This window comes from Amblyomma americanum, unplaced genomic scaffold, assembly GCF_052857255.1.
Source record: "Amblyomma americanum isolate KBUSLIRL-KWMA unplaced genomic scaffold, ASM5285725v1 scaffold_69, whole genome shotgun sequence".
Taxonomy (NCBI): domain Eukaryota; kingdom Metazoa; phylum Arthropoda; class Arachnida; order Ixodida; family Ixodidae; genus Amblyomma; species Amblyomma americanum.
This window is the reverse complement of record NW_027526541.1, coordinates 61,253-77,654: the sequence shown is the minus strand read 5'-3', so window position 1 is coordinate 77,654 and position 16,402 is coordinate 61,253. Positions and strand designations below refer to the sequence as shown.

Below are 16,402 nucleotides of genomic sequence, written 5' to 3'. Positions count from 1 at the left end.
ATAATTTACAGAAATTAACAACTCACTGCCCTAATTTTTCGAATTCAACCACAAGATTGCGAAATTGAAGGCCGTTGATATCGGAGGCGAGGCCATGGAGTATAAAAATTTTCTCAATAGATGTTGTGGTTCGAAACATCGATAATAAAGAAAGCGGTTTTGGAACCCCTTTGAGTTGGCTTTCCCACGATGAACATTTGTAAATTGATGTCCTGGCGCGTGGTATCATCGTCGAAATCACATGAACTTCTGAACTTCTACATCATGAAAGGCACAAACTGCCTCTCTGTTTGCTGCTGTATAAATGCGAACGGTGTCATGTTATGGACATCGCGAAAAGCCAACTTAATGAGCTTTCAAAGCCGCATTTTTCACCTTCAATATTTCGAACCACGATGCCGATTCAGAAAATGTAAAACTGGACACGCCTTCTTTGTTGACGGCTTTCAATTTGTCAAAATCATTATCATCTTGCAACCTAAAACCGACAATTAAAATATTGCTTAATTTTAGCAAATTAATCGCCAATTTATTGAACTCCATCACGTACATGATGTCAATCTTGCTGCACAGTCCGCGTGCATACACTGCATCGACGTATCTCTCACTGTTTTTTTTTAAACCTGTAAAGTTTTTAAAACACTCTCACCCGACCACGGCGGCCGTGTTTCGATGGAGGCGAAACGCTAAGGCACCCGTGTGCTGCGCGATTTCAGTGCACGTTAAGATCCCCAGGTGGTCGAAATTATTCCGGAGCCCTCCACTACGGCACCTCTTTCTTCTTTCGCTCTCTCCTTTGTCCCTTCCCTTACGGCGCATTTCAGATGTCCGCCGAAATATGCGACAGATACTGCGCCTATTCCTTTCCCCAAAAACCAATTTTAAAAATAATAATTATTGGTCTTGGGGGAAAGGAAATGGCTCAGTATCTCTCATATATCGTTGGACACCTGTACCGCGCCATAAGGGAAGGGATAAAGGAGGAAGTGAAAGATGAAACGAAGAAAGAGATGCCGTAGTGGGGGGCTTCGGAATAATTTCGACCACCTGGGGATATTTAACGTGCAATGAATTTGCAATTTCAATTTTTCGGATTGCATAATTTGTTTCTGTCCTCCTTCCATTGTTTGTCTATGGCTTCAGCTAGCTCTGGCCTCCCTTCCTCCTCCGTGGTTTACCGGCTGCATGTCACTTTGTATGGGCTCTACTTGCTCTGCTCTTCGGGGGCGTCAATCAGTATTGCGTTGCGCTTATATAGCATTTTGAGTCCGTTTAACACTGCTCTGCCTGTCCAGCGGGAAACTGGGCTTCTTTTTTTTTCATCAGCATATTGTCTTTGTCTCGCGCGTTCGCATCACGCGCAGGAACGCGCTAGTGCTCTGCGCCAGCTCATCACGCGCCACGTTCCGTCTACGCCTTTCTCCATATTCCAGGCTGTAACGCGAGTGCTTGCGAGCCCTCGTTCTGCACGACACCACAAGACGAAGCCTGCCGGTTTCTGCTGTCGCACCATGGACGCTGGGCAGGCATCGGGAGAAAGGTCTCTGGAGGCCCACCGAGACGCTGTCGTGCACTGCTGCCCGAAGCTAATCAGTATACGAGCCCTGGGCCGCGGCCAGCCCTTAGCCGGGATCGTGCGCCGGATGGAGCCCGAGATCCCCGCCATCGGACTGGGCCGAGGCTTCCCAGAATTCGGCTTGCCTGGCGTTATGCTTCTCGCCAATCGTCGCCTGCTGTTGCAGGGCGGCTAGACTGCGTGTCCCTCAACGTCCTCGCTGCCGCTGGACCGGATCGCAGCTCCCGGTCAGTGACAACTGGCAGTTCTAACAACCTCTTGGAACAACCGGATTCTTCAGGACCAGGTCGGTAGTGGTCAGCCGCGACACAGACGGTCTCGATGACTTTTTTTCCTCCAGCATTTTTTTTTTTTGCATTAATCAGGACACTCCGTCCAAGGTGGTCGTGGAACAGTACTCGTGTGGTGTGTGGCAATGTCGGGGTTCCAGCGGCGGAGTCGACCAACTGGCATGTAGAAGTAGAATGCGATGTCACGAGAATTCCTCAGTGTCAGAACTTTCAATTCTTCCTTGTCTGGTCAGCATTCACCCCCCCCCCCTTGTTGTGTGTTCTAAACTCTCTTCGCTCAAAATAAAATGTGCCAGGCAGCCTATAGCACTCTAAAAAGAAAGCGTGTCATCCTATTCTCTTTGGGGGGTCAATTATCACTGATCTGACATCTTTTAAGCTGTAAGGTTATGCTAGTTCTATGCTTTATTTATGCTTTTGCACATGGTGTAACGTTATGCTTCTAAAAGCCTAAACTTGCACTGCAATAAGAAGAGGAACTTTAAGCCAGCTAGGTATAACATTACGGCTTCCTAAGAGGGGCAAGTGCTAAAGACAGCATAAACATATCCTAGCATGAAAGGTGCAAGTTTGCACCTTCAGCAGGTAAATTTATGCTACGTCTAGAAGTGCAAAGCTACTTTGTCAAAAACTAAACTTGCACCGACATAAACAGAGCAAAGTTTGCGCCCCTGTGGTGCAAGCGTATATCCTCACAGGGTGGCTATTGTAACCCTTTTAGGAGTATAAGGTAATGCTCAATTGCAGAGGCTATCTATGCACTATCCGGTGATATACTGCCCACTGAATGCAAGACTAAAGCTGACCCATAGGGTGCAATCCGTAGTCTTTCTGGAAGTGCAGGCAGTGTGGAAATCTTGAGACAAATCTTACATCTGAGATAAGCTGTGTCATATTGTGTTCAGGTGCAGGTACTACTGCAGAATGCACACAGAGGATTTATCAACAAATCAGAGAAAGAAATATAACGTCATATTTATTTTTCCACATGCTACACCATATTACAGCAATGGCCCCGGCAGTCTTCCCCATACAGGTGGGGGCAGTATGCGCCATGTAATTGATCTGCACAGAGAAGAAAACATGTAATAAACTTTCAAACTACAGAGCTTAGTACGACGTGACCACAGGCTTAGTTCATGTCTAAAAATGTAAACTGCACAAAAGGCAGGAATAAAGGGGGATGCATGAAAACAATGCCACAAGTGCAGGCTTCTAACTGTTTATTAATGAGAACCAAGATCAGAAAATATATGCAGAAAAAACAAAAAGACGTCCCAAATAACAACTACTTAATTGATCGCATATGCTCTCATAATCGCAAGCACACTGGCTTGTCAAGAAAAAAATTCATTCTGTGGCCAACAAAACAAAAAAAAACCACTAAGAAATCACAAAAATCCAGAATATTGTTTCCAGCTGTAGGGTCAAACTGTAGGCATCCCCAATGCCGGACTAGTGGGAGCGTCGTGTCAACAAAAAGACATGTATGAAATGGAAACTAGTAAAAGGTGAGAAAATAAAATGCATGTGAACAAATCCTTCTTTCCATTCTCATGCATTTAGTTCTCCATATTATTTTCATTCACTTTCATTGTTAAATAAGTCTTATCCCTCACCTGCAATTCTACTCGTTTGCTGCTTTTCCATTCCATCATCTACGAATTTTCATTTCTGCTTTGAGAATTCGCCTTCCCAGTGGTCTGATTTATTGAGTGACTAAGGTTTTATGCAGCCCCTGGTCTTCCCAGTGGTCTGATTTATTCAGTGGCTAAGGTTTTATGCAGCCCCTGGTAACACTATGGTTCTGGTCTCTGATGCCACAGTAAGGTTTTCAAAGCTTCTTATCCTACACCTGTCTTCCCCGAGGTGCAGGTGATTTGGCGGATGACGTGTAGCACGAAGTGCAGACGATGGGCACACCAAAGACGAGGCAGGTACAAGGAAGTTCAACTTTATCAAACGTTTAAACACAGGACAGGCATACACACACACAGTATAAAACTGAAGCAGCACGCTTGACACTCCAAACACATGAGCGCCAAGCTCTCTTCTCACGGCTTATCGAAGCCGGGGCTTGCCACTTCGCTCGCTCGAAGCCCAACGCAAAAACTGAATGAAAACATGCAGCGTGCACTCTTATAGCGTCATCCGAATGTTCGAGAGATGAGCGAGGGCACTGGGAGAGGAAGTAGGTGCCACGGCACTGACACTTGTTACCCTCTCCGCCCACCTTTGGGACGCTGCTCGCGGCTTCTAGAATCGCTCAGCCGCGCGCCGCAAAGTCATGGTCGCGAGAGAGAAGGACCTGGGCCGTGCGCTGGAAAGCAATCGGGAGCGCACGTGCACACCAAAGCCTTCCAGAGAGTTCCACACTTTCTCTTTTGGCAGCAGGAGCACCGAGAGCGCCCGGCGCTAGCCGCAGCGGCCTTACATGCCCCATCATAAGAAGATTGCGGGGCTTTTTTGTCCGGCCAATCTGAACATAAACTCAAAGCCGCGACTCGTTGGCTGAACATCTGAAGTTCACATGCACAGTTCTAATGTACTGTCGATTTCCGACGTGCACTGCTTTTGCGGCAAGTCCAATATCTTACAGTTTTCACAGTCTGACGAACAATATCCTTGGGCGGTTCGCAAATCATCCACGCACACAATCGCAAACATATTCATACAGGTGAGCGGGAACGTTGATGCCCACCAGCGTGCGTGACTCAGGCTTACATAATGGACTAATCTTGCCAAGTAGAATTCGGGAGCCGGGAAAACGCGTCGGCGTTTCCATTAGACGACCCTTTTCTGTGGCTGACTATGACATTATACCGCTGCATCGCCAGTGCCCACCTGGCGAGTTTGGCGCCATATGCCGTACTCATGGTAAGATAGGAAAGAGAGTTATGGTCCGACACTATGCGAGCCTGTGCTCCGAATACCCAGTGCTCGAATTTTTCCAGTGACCAAATAATTGCAAATGCTTCTCGTTCTATTGTGGACCAACGTGCCTCAGTTGGGGTGAAGTGGTGGCTGGCAAATGCGATAGGCTTCACCCGGCCATCTTTTCCCATTTGCGAGAGACAAGCACCAGCTGCGATTTCGGAGGCATCTGTAAAAAGCCAGAACGGCTGTTCTAAGTCTGGCGTGCTCAGAGACGTCGCATGGCAAAGTGAATTTTTCAGGCATTCCAGTGCCCGCTGTGCCTTGGCCGACCATGGAATCAGTTGGGTACCCCTCGCTTCGTCAAGGCTGTTAACGGCGCTGCTACCTCTGCGTAGTTCTTTACGTACTCACGGCAGTAGCCGCAGAGCCCAAGGAGACTGCGAAGCTGTTTTTTGGTGGTTGGTGGCATGATATCTCTAATCGCCGCTAACTTTTCCGGGCCCAGCGAATGTGTTCCACCACCTACAACATGGCTGAGGTATTTAATGTGACTTCACGCAATTTGACATTTCTCCGCACTCACCCGAAACCCTGCCTCAAGTAATAAGCGGAGAACTGCATCTAGGTGTTTCAAATGGTCATGCCATGTCGCGGAGAATATGGCTATATCGTCTAGGTATGCCGTGGCATAATCTTGGTGTTTTGCCAGCACTGTGTTCATGATCCTTTGAAACGATGCTGCCGCATTCTTCATGCCGAATGGCATGACGCGCCAGGCATATTGACCGTCATGCGTGACAAAAGCAGTCATATGCCGACTCTCTGGGCCGTAGGTACTTGCCAGTACCCACGACGTAAGTCTACTAGCGTGATGAACTTAGCATGTCCGACTTTCAGTACAAGCTCTTGTGGGTGCGCCATAGGAAATGCATCGGCGCATGTAGCCGCATTCAAAGTGCGATAATCTATGCAGAGGCGCACTCACAAGTCTTTCTTCCCGACGCATACGACGGGGTGTGTGCACTCGCTCTCGATTGGGTAAATCAGTCCCATTTCCAAGAGTTTGTTTATTTGGCGGCTGACTTCGTTCTTTAGAAGCTCTGGGACTCTATACAGGAATGACCATTTAGGTTGGTGCCCATCTTCTAGCCCGATGCGATGCTGTCCGACCTTTGCAATACCCGGCATCTCGTGAAACAGGTCCCAGTATTTCGCGAAGACAGTCCCTACATCAGCGCGCTGCTTCTCGCTTAAGTGAGCTAGTTGTTCTTGAGTCAGCGGAGCAATACCTTTACCATGTGGTATGCGGGGTGTGTATTCTACTTCCCTGAACTCTGCGTCTTTGTCAAGAACGACACCCACGTGCCCGGTTCTAGCTTAGTATGGTCAGTGGCAATTTGCATGTACAATGAAGCTTGTACGCCCTCCAATGTTGATCCGCTAAGAATGATCCCCTTCGCGCGCAATAACTGTAAAGGAGCCCCGCCACTTTGGCGCTAGTTTTGTGTCACGATCGGTCTCGAAGAGCAGTACACGGTCCCCGACATCAAACGTTTTCTGCCGTGTCGATCGGTTGTAAGACTGCGTGTAGCTACCCTGCCGCACGCTAGCTGTGAGCCCGGCCACGTCCGCTGCGATCTCGAGTTGATCGCGTAACTGCTTCAGATATCGAGCTGGTTCCTCCCGTAAGGTCCCCAGGAATGGCACTTCACCTGTCCAGGTTCATAGTAGAATCGCGAGCAGTCCTGTTGGGTTTCTACTGTAAAGCAACCTGAATGGTGCGACACCCGTTGTGTCGTGGGGGACTTCTCTATATGCCCAAAGAACATAAGGGACCAACCTGTCTCAGTTTCTTAGGTTTTTTTGTATGACGTGGTACAGCATATTTTTTAATATGCGGTTCCATCTCTCCACCGTCCCATTGCTCTCGGGATGCTCTGGCATAATAAAGCGAGGTGAACAGCCTAGCCTAGCCACCATTTCCTGTGTCAGTTGTGATTTGAAGTTTGTCCCTTTTTCCGAACATATCACTTCCGGTACTCCGGTACGGCTAAAAATTTCTAGCAATGCACTGCATTTTGCCTTCGCTGGTAACGATCGCAAGCACACAACTTCTGGCCAGCAGGTACAGAGGTCGACTAAGCAAAGGGCATACTTGTGTCCTCGGGCCAACGGTACCTCAAGAGGTTCAACCAGGTCGACGTTTACAATCTGGAAGGGGTGTTCAGGTCTGGTGAGCAGTGTAATAGGGATTCTGTCAGTTTGGCATCTATCCGACCGAATGTGACACACATGACACGTTTTACAATGCTCGGCCACGTCTGCTTCTAGTCCACGCCAGAAGAAGCTGTATTTTATTCTGGCTTTGGTCTTCTTCGGGCCCAAGTGGCCTCCCCACAGTAAGTCGCATGCCCATAGTCAGGACATATTTCCGCCTTTCAGCTGGCGTAACCAGCTGCTTCACCTTTGTGCCTGTGATTGTGTCCTGATGGAAGAGTAGCCCGTCAGACAAAAACATTACCCCTTCCCTTCTTTGGCATCGGCCCACGCTTTTGTCAAGCTGTCGTCTCCAATTTGAGCCTCCCGTAATTTTACACGTTGACTCGCCGTGTCATGTGCATCGGCGTCTTGTTCGATCCCTGTATCGGGGGTCATATCGGGGCTTTCCTCGCATGCTGTCGCCTCAGAGTGCTCATGGGACGTAGTCTCGGGAATATTGTTTGTGGGACCAGTCGCAGTGAGCTGGTTTACGGCCCGTGTCTCACTGCCGTGGTCCAGTTGCTGTATTAGCTCCCAGTCCCCCCGCGTGATCCAGCAATTCAGGTTTTTCGAGAGCTCGTTGGTAAGGGCGCACACAATGTGTGCTCTCTGGGGGGGTCTCCACAGTTAGTCTCTGACATCTCAAGTTCATAGGTATAGTGACTAGCGCTGCATCAACCTTCTTGTCAAAGGCGCAGACCAGTTTGATCCTGCTTGCAGGCTTGCGATATTCACTCGGCACAATGTCTTCCCTAACCACAGTAATCTCCGCGCCCGTGTCGATGACGGCGTTGGTGGGCACACCGGCGCATTTCTATCTCGACTTCTTGTAACTTAGAGGTCCGCACGCAGTCATTCTCTGCTCGTGTTTTTATCTCGGCGACCAACGCGTCGTCACCTTGAACTATCTCACAAGCCTCTCTGCTTTCCTCGGTTGCTACTGCCACCCTGTTGGTCCGCGCCCCCTTTGTGGTGACGTTGTCCTTCTTGCGATTGGCGATCTGCCCAGAGGCCAGAAAATTTCTGCCGATATGCCCCTATTTGTAACATGTGAAGCAGCCCGTCCGCTTTCTGGTGCTTACTTCGCTCTCCTTGGGGCTCTCAGGCGCTGCCGAAATTGGCCGCACCACTCTTCCTTTGCCCTTAGCATCCTCGAACGTGTCGAGCTCGCGGGCCAGCTCCAGAGGTTAAGCCACTTTTTTCCCTCGCGCAGACGAATATACTCTAATCCTTCAGCGCTAAGGCTGCATTTTATGCAGTCTGCTATCATTAGAGAAACTATTTCTTCTTTTGTTTCCACCTTTCTGGCTCGGAGGTAATAATCAAAGGAGGTACGCGTACAGGAGGCAAACTGCATCCAAGTCTCGGCCTTCCCCTTAGATGCCTTCTCGAAACGCTCCAAGTATTGTGACGGGGTTAGCTTTAGCTCGCTGAGCACTGCGGCCTTCACCGTGTCATAGCTGTTGCATTCGTCCGCCTCTAGCCCATGCAGGAGGTACCTGACCCATTCTGTCATTGCTGGTGCTGGCATGATGGCGCGACACTCCTCCGGCACACCATACGAAGCAAACATTTTTTCTACCTCGTCAAACCATAAAGGCACCTCCGCATCATTCGGTAGTTTGAACCCCTTCAAGATTTTGGCGCACTCAATGACCGAGTCTAAGCCTAATAGCGGACGCTAATCGGGGTCTGAGCCCGTCGCGGCTAGCCTTCCACTCGCCGGTCCCTAATGGGAATTTTGCAGCGCAGTGCGCTCGGCCGCTTCTATCTCCATCTGCTGTCTCCGAATTCCTGCTTCCACTATTCGGGCTTCCGCCATTTTAGCCTGGGCTTGGGCTTCCGCTATTCAAGCCTCTGCCTCTCGTACCATCAGTTTGTACTCGAGCTGCGACTGGTTCATTTTGAATCTGGTGTCTTTCGCGCCTGTCCCTGGAGCGTCAATCTGACTACTTCCCCCTGCTTTCTTCTTACTCATTCTCCACTCGGGCTACCAGTCAACGCCATGCACCACCTCCCAGCTCTAATGCCTGAGCTATGCACGCCAACGGACGAAAGAAATCCCGCTCACCTGAGCAACCGTAGCTCCTTCCCGCCGCGTCGCTCCTCTCTGTAGGGGCCACTCCTTGACATCGGTGCCTCGGACCGCCGCCGCTTGCGGCCCCTAGGTTCCCTTCACACGTCCAAGACTCCGCTCCCTCGTTGAATGACCGGTGGTCTAGATGAGCGCAGGAAGACGTTGCGCTGGCTCACGATACGGGCTGGCTCATGCGGAGTGCCGGTGGTTGCCAAATCCTTGTCGACTGCGCCAGTAAGGTTTTCAAAGGTTCTTATCGTACACCTCTCTGCCCCGAGGTGCAGGTGATTTGGCGGGTGACGTGTAGCACGAAGTGCAGACGATGGGCACACGGAAGACGAGGCAGGTACAGGTAAATTCAACTTTATCAAACGTTTAAACACAGGACAGGCACACACACAGGGAATAAAACTGAAGCAGCATGCTTGACACTACAAACACATGAACCCCAATCTCTCTTCTCACGGCTTATCGAAGCCGGAGCTTGAAACTTCACTCGTTCGAAGCCCAACGCAAAAACCGAATGCAAACATGCAGCGCGCACTCTCATAGCATCGTCCGAATGTTCAAGAGATGAGCGAGGGCACTGGGAGAGGAAGTAGGCGCCGCAGCACTGACACTGTTGCTCCACTCTCCGCCCACCTTCGGGACGCTGTCGCGGCTTCTAGAATCGCCCAGCCGCGCGCCGCTAGGTCAAGGTCACGAGAGAGGAGGAGCTGGGGCGCACGCTGGAATGCGATCGGGAGCGTGCGTGCACACGAGAGCCTTCCAAGGAGTTCCACACTTTGTCTTTCAGTGCCAGGCGCGCCGAAAGCGCCCGGCACTAGCCACAGTGGCCTTACATCCACTATATGTTTTGTAGCCCTTGATGTGAATAAAAAGGGAAGTGTAGGTGATTAGCTAAGTGTCAGTGATATTGCCAGCTGTAATTATCAGTATGTTCTGCTTTCCCTACATACATTACCTGTGAATTCATTGCCTATTAGTTAAACAACAGGAAGCTTGTGCCTGCGATGGCTTTTCTGGGTGCATCCCATTGTCCCTGCCTTTTGAAACAGTTTAAATTCCTGGAAAAATGCTTGGACATGACAAAAAGGCTATGCCCTATAAATTATAATAAGGAAGAGGACGCACTCCTTTGTCAAGCCAATCTAATACCCCTTTCAAATGGCATTCCTCAAAAGAGCAAAAGCTTAAAGGAGCAGCGACGCAGCTACACGGTGCAGCCCAAAGGTGTAACTGTCGTTCAGGCTTAGCACCCGCTGCTGTGCTCGAGGCGGCTGAAGTGAGTGTTTTAAAATTAAAGTGGTGTATTCTGTTCATTCCTTGAGCTCGGACAATTTTTTTTCATTCTAACTGCTTCCTTAAAAGAACTGCAGCAGCTACTCTCATCAGCAGCAGCAGGTTTTGTGTATTGCCTTGGCCACCAGGGGCACTCGGTGTTGCTGCAACACTTTCACTGCCTTAAAATCTGGGCATAAAATATAAACACCCGTAGTAAAAGCAAAGCCAGACACACCTTTCGTATTTAAAAAAAACATGTTTTCAAACATTGTTGGCTGTATCTAAATTTTTTATTGCTTTTACTTTTTGACATTGAGTGGCACTGCGATCACAGGTTCCCGTAGGCCGCGCCTTTGGGCTCCAAAGGTCTCTAAAGGGCGCCTTCGCCTCAAAGGCCCTTAGCAGCAAAGGCGCAACATTTGTGCCGTGTAGCCGCGCTCCTTACGCCTTTGGATATAAGGACCTGAATCACAAAGGCCTTTGCGGTGCCCGTGTGACAGGGGTATAACAGGGGTATATAAGGGGTATGTGAGAGGGGTGACAAGGGCTTACCAACTCGCCCAAATTTAAGCTTTACTCAGGGGTAAAAGGCTTTTTGGGTGCACCTCCTAACATCCCTAATGTTGAAATAAAGGCATTTGTATCTGTTTGTATTTTAGGGTACCACTCCTGGTAAACAAGGAAATGTTTCTGGCTAAAACTGAAATAATTGCCAGGGCAGCTTACTCATCTAAAGAGTCGTCTCCACTCATGTGGTAATCAGATGACGTCGTACACACAAAATTATACGGAATATTATAATAAATGTAGCTTTAGTTCAGGTTCATAGCTGCATGGTTTTATACTACATTCTCTACATTATGCCTGTGCAAAAAGCTTTGGTTACTCAACCAGCGTTCACTGAAACACTACATTATTTATAGAGGCAGCATAAAATAATCTCCTTCTAAAGCACTATTTTTGCTCGAACAAATTATACACCTCGACATTTTATATACATAGTGCTGCTTTATCCAATGCTTGCAGCATATGCAGCAGCAGTAATTCTCATGAATTACATTTTGCCGGAACAGTAGAATGCAACCTCTATATAACATTCTTTAGATGCTTAGCATGATGAAATTGTAAATATTGACTGACAGCATGAGAAAATGCCTATTAGAACAGTTACCTTCCATATCTGCTGTCACATGCAGGCCACCTGAGCTTAATTAATTTGTAAGTTCACTCCATTGTGAAAATGCAAAAATAATATGGGTTCACGTCAGCTATGGAAATTATTCACATCAGTGAACATCACCTTCCTGCTGAAGAAGGAAGTGTTCACAGTGCAAAGAAGACAAACAGTCTCACACAGCTGCACATCACATTTGGCTTTACATGCATAAACGGTGCTAGTCATATTTGCTTGGTAGCATGCCAGCCTGCCAAGGATTCTGTGCATACTTTTTTTCTGACTTTTCCTGCACATGAATTGCAGGCAGCGCCCCTCAAACTAATTCAATATGAAACCTTTGCTGAAGTCCAGCCTAGTTTTTCAAAAAAAAAAACTACATTGATACTTCACACAACAAAAAAGATCACAATTATTCAAACCAATATTCAAAAATTCCTTTACTACTAAGTCCTCTAAAACAGCCAATGGTTCCAAAATCTGTCTAATAGAATGGCTGTAGCTGCACAAAATAGTATACTATGTTCACTGATGGACATCAAGCAATGATGAGCTTGCTACAATGTCATAATTACATAATAAAATACATACCACACAAATCTAGTCTTGACTACTTGTGCGGTTTTGAAGAAGCCAGGCTGAACTTCAGTGCCAGGAGCAACAGTGCTTGTGTGCCTTTGCATCCCTCCTGCTGCCAGGAGCACTGCAAGAGAAGCACCATTGATGGCATTAGTCTAACGGCTGGTCATAACTTGTATAATAATTAAACCACATAATGGCAGCGGACATGCTCAAGAAACAGCAGGAATATTTTGACAGTGAGAAACCACAACATTTCAATCAAAATTTTATCCAGAACAGCACTTGTCACGTATTTATAAGAGACGTAACTGACGCAGTGCACTAGTTTATACTGGACAGCTGCTCGCACAGTAAGCATAGACAAACTTCTTACACTACAATCGCAGTGTACCAGTGAATTGTCACTAAGTGCCTGACATAATTAACTTATTGTCTAACAACAGCAAGTGTAGAAGAAAGAAAGAACTATATTGTTACTGCGTACGAGGTTCAAAATATTCATAACAGAAAAAGCTTAGAAACTACACTACAAAGTCTACAATCTCACACAAGGATTGCGTGCTGAACTGAACTTAAGAGAATACAAGAGCACAAAAAGAGGTGACAGACTGTATGCTTTTGTGGTCAAATGTTTGGTCACCAACTAGCCCAGACCTTTTCACTTGCAAAAAGAACTAAAAAAGACCACTTTTCACCATTAGTCCTCAGCCTGACTGAAGGATACGTTACTAGCACCATTTGCACACACACCTTCCATTCGAATACAGTAAAACTGCTGGCATGATAAGTCACCCTCTGGGCTAGCAAAGAATATTGCAAGGTGTGTGCGAAAAAGGCCGCACGCCAGGAAACGCACAACACAAATGAGCTGCGAATTTCTTGACTATCAACGTTCCACGTTTACTGTTTTATCGTATGCTTTCTGCTCAACAGTAAAAAAAAAAAAAAATTACGCCGTCCATCCACACACGAGAGAAAAAAAAAAGCGACCTGGCAGGTGGAGTCTTCTTGTAGCGCTAAAATTATAACAGGTTTACTGTCCAATGAGAATCAGATACAGTGCTGCGGTAGATATGAGCACTTCGCGCAGTACGTCGAGCCACAGAAGCGTGCACGCTAATTTACTCGCCCTTTTATGAACGGAGACTGCTTTAGACATACCTCATCCTGAATGGTCGTCAGGAGGGACAAACACGTTGCGTTGAAGAGACGACAGGCAATATTCTTGCGCGGAGGATCCGAAGGGTCAGAGCCTGCAGCGAAAGAAAGCATTGAGAATGATCGTGCGTTGTACACGAATCGGCTCCCTCCGGCCGCTACGGAGTCAGCTCAAAAAAAAAAAACAGCAACAAGTACCGGCTCGGGCACACAATCAATGATAAAACATCGTTATTCAATACACCATAATTTGACGGTAGGTGAAAACCACGTAAGACCAAACGAAAAGGTCACTTACATGTACGGTTGAAATTTGGCGCAAAGAATCCGTAAGATGAGCTCGCCGCGAAGATCTGGCGTGCGCTGTTTCTTTCAGACGTTGACTCTTTCGCGAAGGTGTCGCTCACTGCAGCGTCACGCAACCATGAAGCGTGCACGACGAAGTAATCGCACAACCGAATTCAAAAAGCGTTGTAAACAGCTAGACAGCTACGGTGGCTACGGCTAGAGTCAGCGGCAACAGCGGCTTCTTCTTCGACTTTAAGAGTGCAAATAGCCAATCCAAATAGACAGACACGTGACCTAAAGAGAGAAGGGAAAAGTATAAAATGTAAAAAAAGAAACGGTGCTTCGCGTCTTCTGTTCGGCAGGGAGCCGTGCTTGCCCTCTTTTGCTTTTCTCCTCTGACTGAGGGAACGTCACCCAACATGTTTCCCAGCAGTGCTCCACGGTAACGCTGCCCGCATGCGGGGCGACAGGCTTCGGCGTTTTCAATGTGCGGGTTGCTTGCATTCTTCTTACATACGCCCCCCTCTGCCCATGTTACCCTACCCATGCGGCATACATTTTTCCGCGTTCTCGGGACCCCATAGCTCTTCCGCTCTCAGGGACAAGGAGCGCGGCGAGACTTTTCTTTCCTCGACTGTTCCTCATCTTCCTTGCAGTATGCCTTAGCTTTTCTAGTAGTAGTACTGGTTTATTTAAAAAAAAAAAGGGAAGGAAAAGATTGTTGCCGGGACACAGGGAGAGGGTAGCGAGGAGAAATATATAGCCAGCTATTACGCAGTATAGGTAAATACGCAGATGCTACCGTAAATGTGGTCTCATTTATGTCGCATACGGGAGGCACTGCGAAATGACTATCAAAAATTTTCCTTCCTGTGTGCTGAAGTTATTCATAGAACTCGCGAAAAAAGCGATGTAAATGCTATAGCATTACTGATTGCACGTCAGATACAGTAACAGTTTGTAATACTGATATGAAATTTAAACTTTTTTTGTTGCTTATGGGCCGCACGCTTCCGGAGATTCCGAATAAAGAAAAAAAAACAGCTTTGTTTCGAAGTAGTCTAGTAAACCCGTACCGAGTGTACAGCAGTTTCGGGCAAACGAAGGGAATTCAATACATTTGAACTTTTGAGGAAGATAGCGCAGAGGAGGGTTTCAAACGATAGTCGACCACTGCTTATGCAGCAGTTCTCACCTCTCATCGCTCGAGTGTACGCGGAGTTCTCGAAAAAGTTTCAAGGATGGGTCTACTGAGCAGAAATTGAGCACTGCCAGCCCAAGCACGTGTTAAGACGCTTCGAGCTACAGGCAGTGCGGGCGATTCCGTCTATTATACGTGCTTTAATTTTATTGAAGCTAGGTAACAACCACCACTGAATTTAGGTTGTTGTTAAAGATGAGTTCATCAGTGCGATACAATGCGTCGTTTATTTCAGTTTTATTTGTGCGTACGAGATAAAGTCTCAATGATCCGAAGCAACTTACGATGATGAAGGAAAGCCTGTCTGTTTATGCGCCAAAGCTTCATTTATTTTCGAGCTTGGGTCTTCGGGTTGCGCCTATCCAGTGCAATGTAGTGTTTAATGCTCATCATTACCCTTTAAAAGAAAAAGTTATTTCCTCACCCATGAGCCATTCCATCAGAATTCACAATGCACTGCCGTAATATTAGCGCCTTGGTTACTGTTTTTTGTGGCACCCTGTTTGTTGCTGAATTCAATGCTTTCATAGCACTACTATGCAAAAAAAAAAGAAATGGAGACGGCTACATTTCTGCCCATCTCTACTGCTTGAGTGCATTAAAGCTGCGCGAAACAACTGAAAAGCTAAAAATGACGTACACGTAAACTGAGTTTAAGCTAAATTCTACTCTTGTAAGCATGCAGCACAATTTCAGCAAGAAACCCGAAAGAGCCAGGTTCGTAATAGAATTAAATTGCGTTGGTCGCCTCGCTTTCTGTTTATCAATTTAAAATAAGCTGAAATCGAACTGATTCTGTGTGAAACATTTGTAGATGCCAAAACATGACCAGGAAATGCAGCAGTCTTGAAAACTGATTACTGTGGGCTTCGCTATGTACTGTAGAGAGAAAGGATCCGTAAACTTGTATGAAACGAAATGTCTTTTACGCTCCGTTGAGGAGTTTCAGAGAGATCAGCAAAACTGCAATGTTCAGTCCATATTCACAATGCACTTGAGCTGCCGAATTATTCTTTCCCTAGTTCTTGTCTTTCAGCCTTCTTAGTATTAGTGGTGAAGATGATGCATTTATCAGCGAGTACGGCTCGTTTTTTGTCGAAATGAGGCAGTGCAATTTATTTGGGATCTGGAGTTACATTACAATACATTGTCAGTTAACATAAAATTACTGCATCAACAATATCGCTCGTTCGTGAGCTTTTGATTTAATAACTTCTATGCATGTTAACCTGAATCCTTTTTTAATAGTTTGGCATTGGTGATAGTCCAGTTAAGACTCGAGCGTCTGTAACGAGCAACGCACTATGGAGGACATTATCGAGGCGTTAAAATGATGATTTCGTTCAGAGCTGCAATTGGTCAACGGAGTGACACAGAACCCATCATGCCGTCGGTCTTTGCCGACTTACTGCTCTTTTTTTAAAACGATACCCAATCATAAGTACGAAAGCACATGCGCCGAATATTAGTTATTATTTTGATCGTTAGCAGCCAAGGGCATGCTTGCATGCGTGATGGTTGTCGTGGCTGATCGCAGCATATGCACCTTTTTCCAGTAACGTTCTGCGCATGCGCCAAGCCTCCTCGTCCGCCATTTTTGCCGACCACGTTAGGCGAAAATGGGGAGGAGATCGCT

The 16,402-nt window shown here is 47.1% G+C and overlaps 1 long non-coding RNA gene across 1 annotated transcript; it reads right to left on the bottom strand.

Moving 5' to 3' along the window:
* Window positions 1-2,822: 2,822 nt before the first annotated feature.
* LOC144112351 (uncharacterized) lies at window positions 2,823-13,797 on the bottom strand. The gene is made up of 5 exons (XR_013310228.1): window positions 13,576-13,797; window positions 13,281-13,372; window positions 12,129-12,240; window positions 9,074-9,305; window positions 2,823-2,931 (listed from the first exon to the last, which is right to left on the bottom strand). It is a non-coding gene; the product is annotated as an uncharacterized LOC144112351 (long non-coding RNA).
* Between the last annotated feature and the right edge of the window lie 2,605 nt (window positions 13,798-16,402).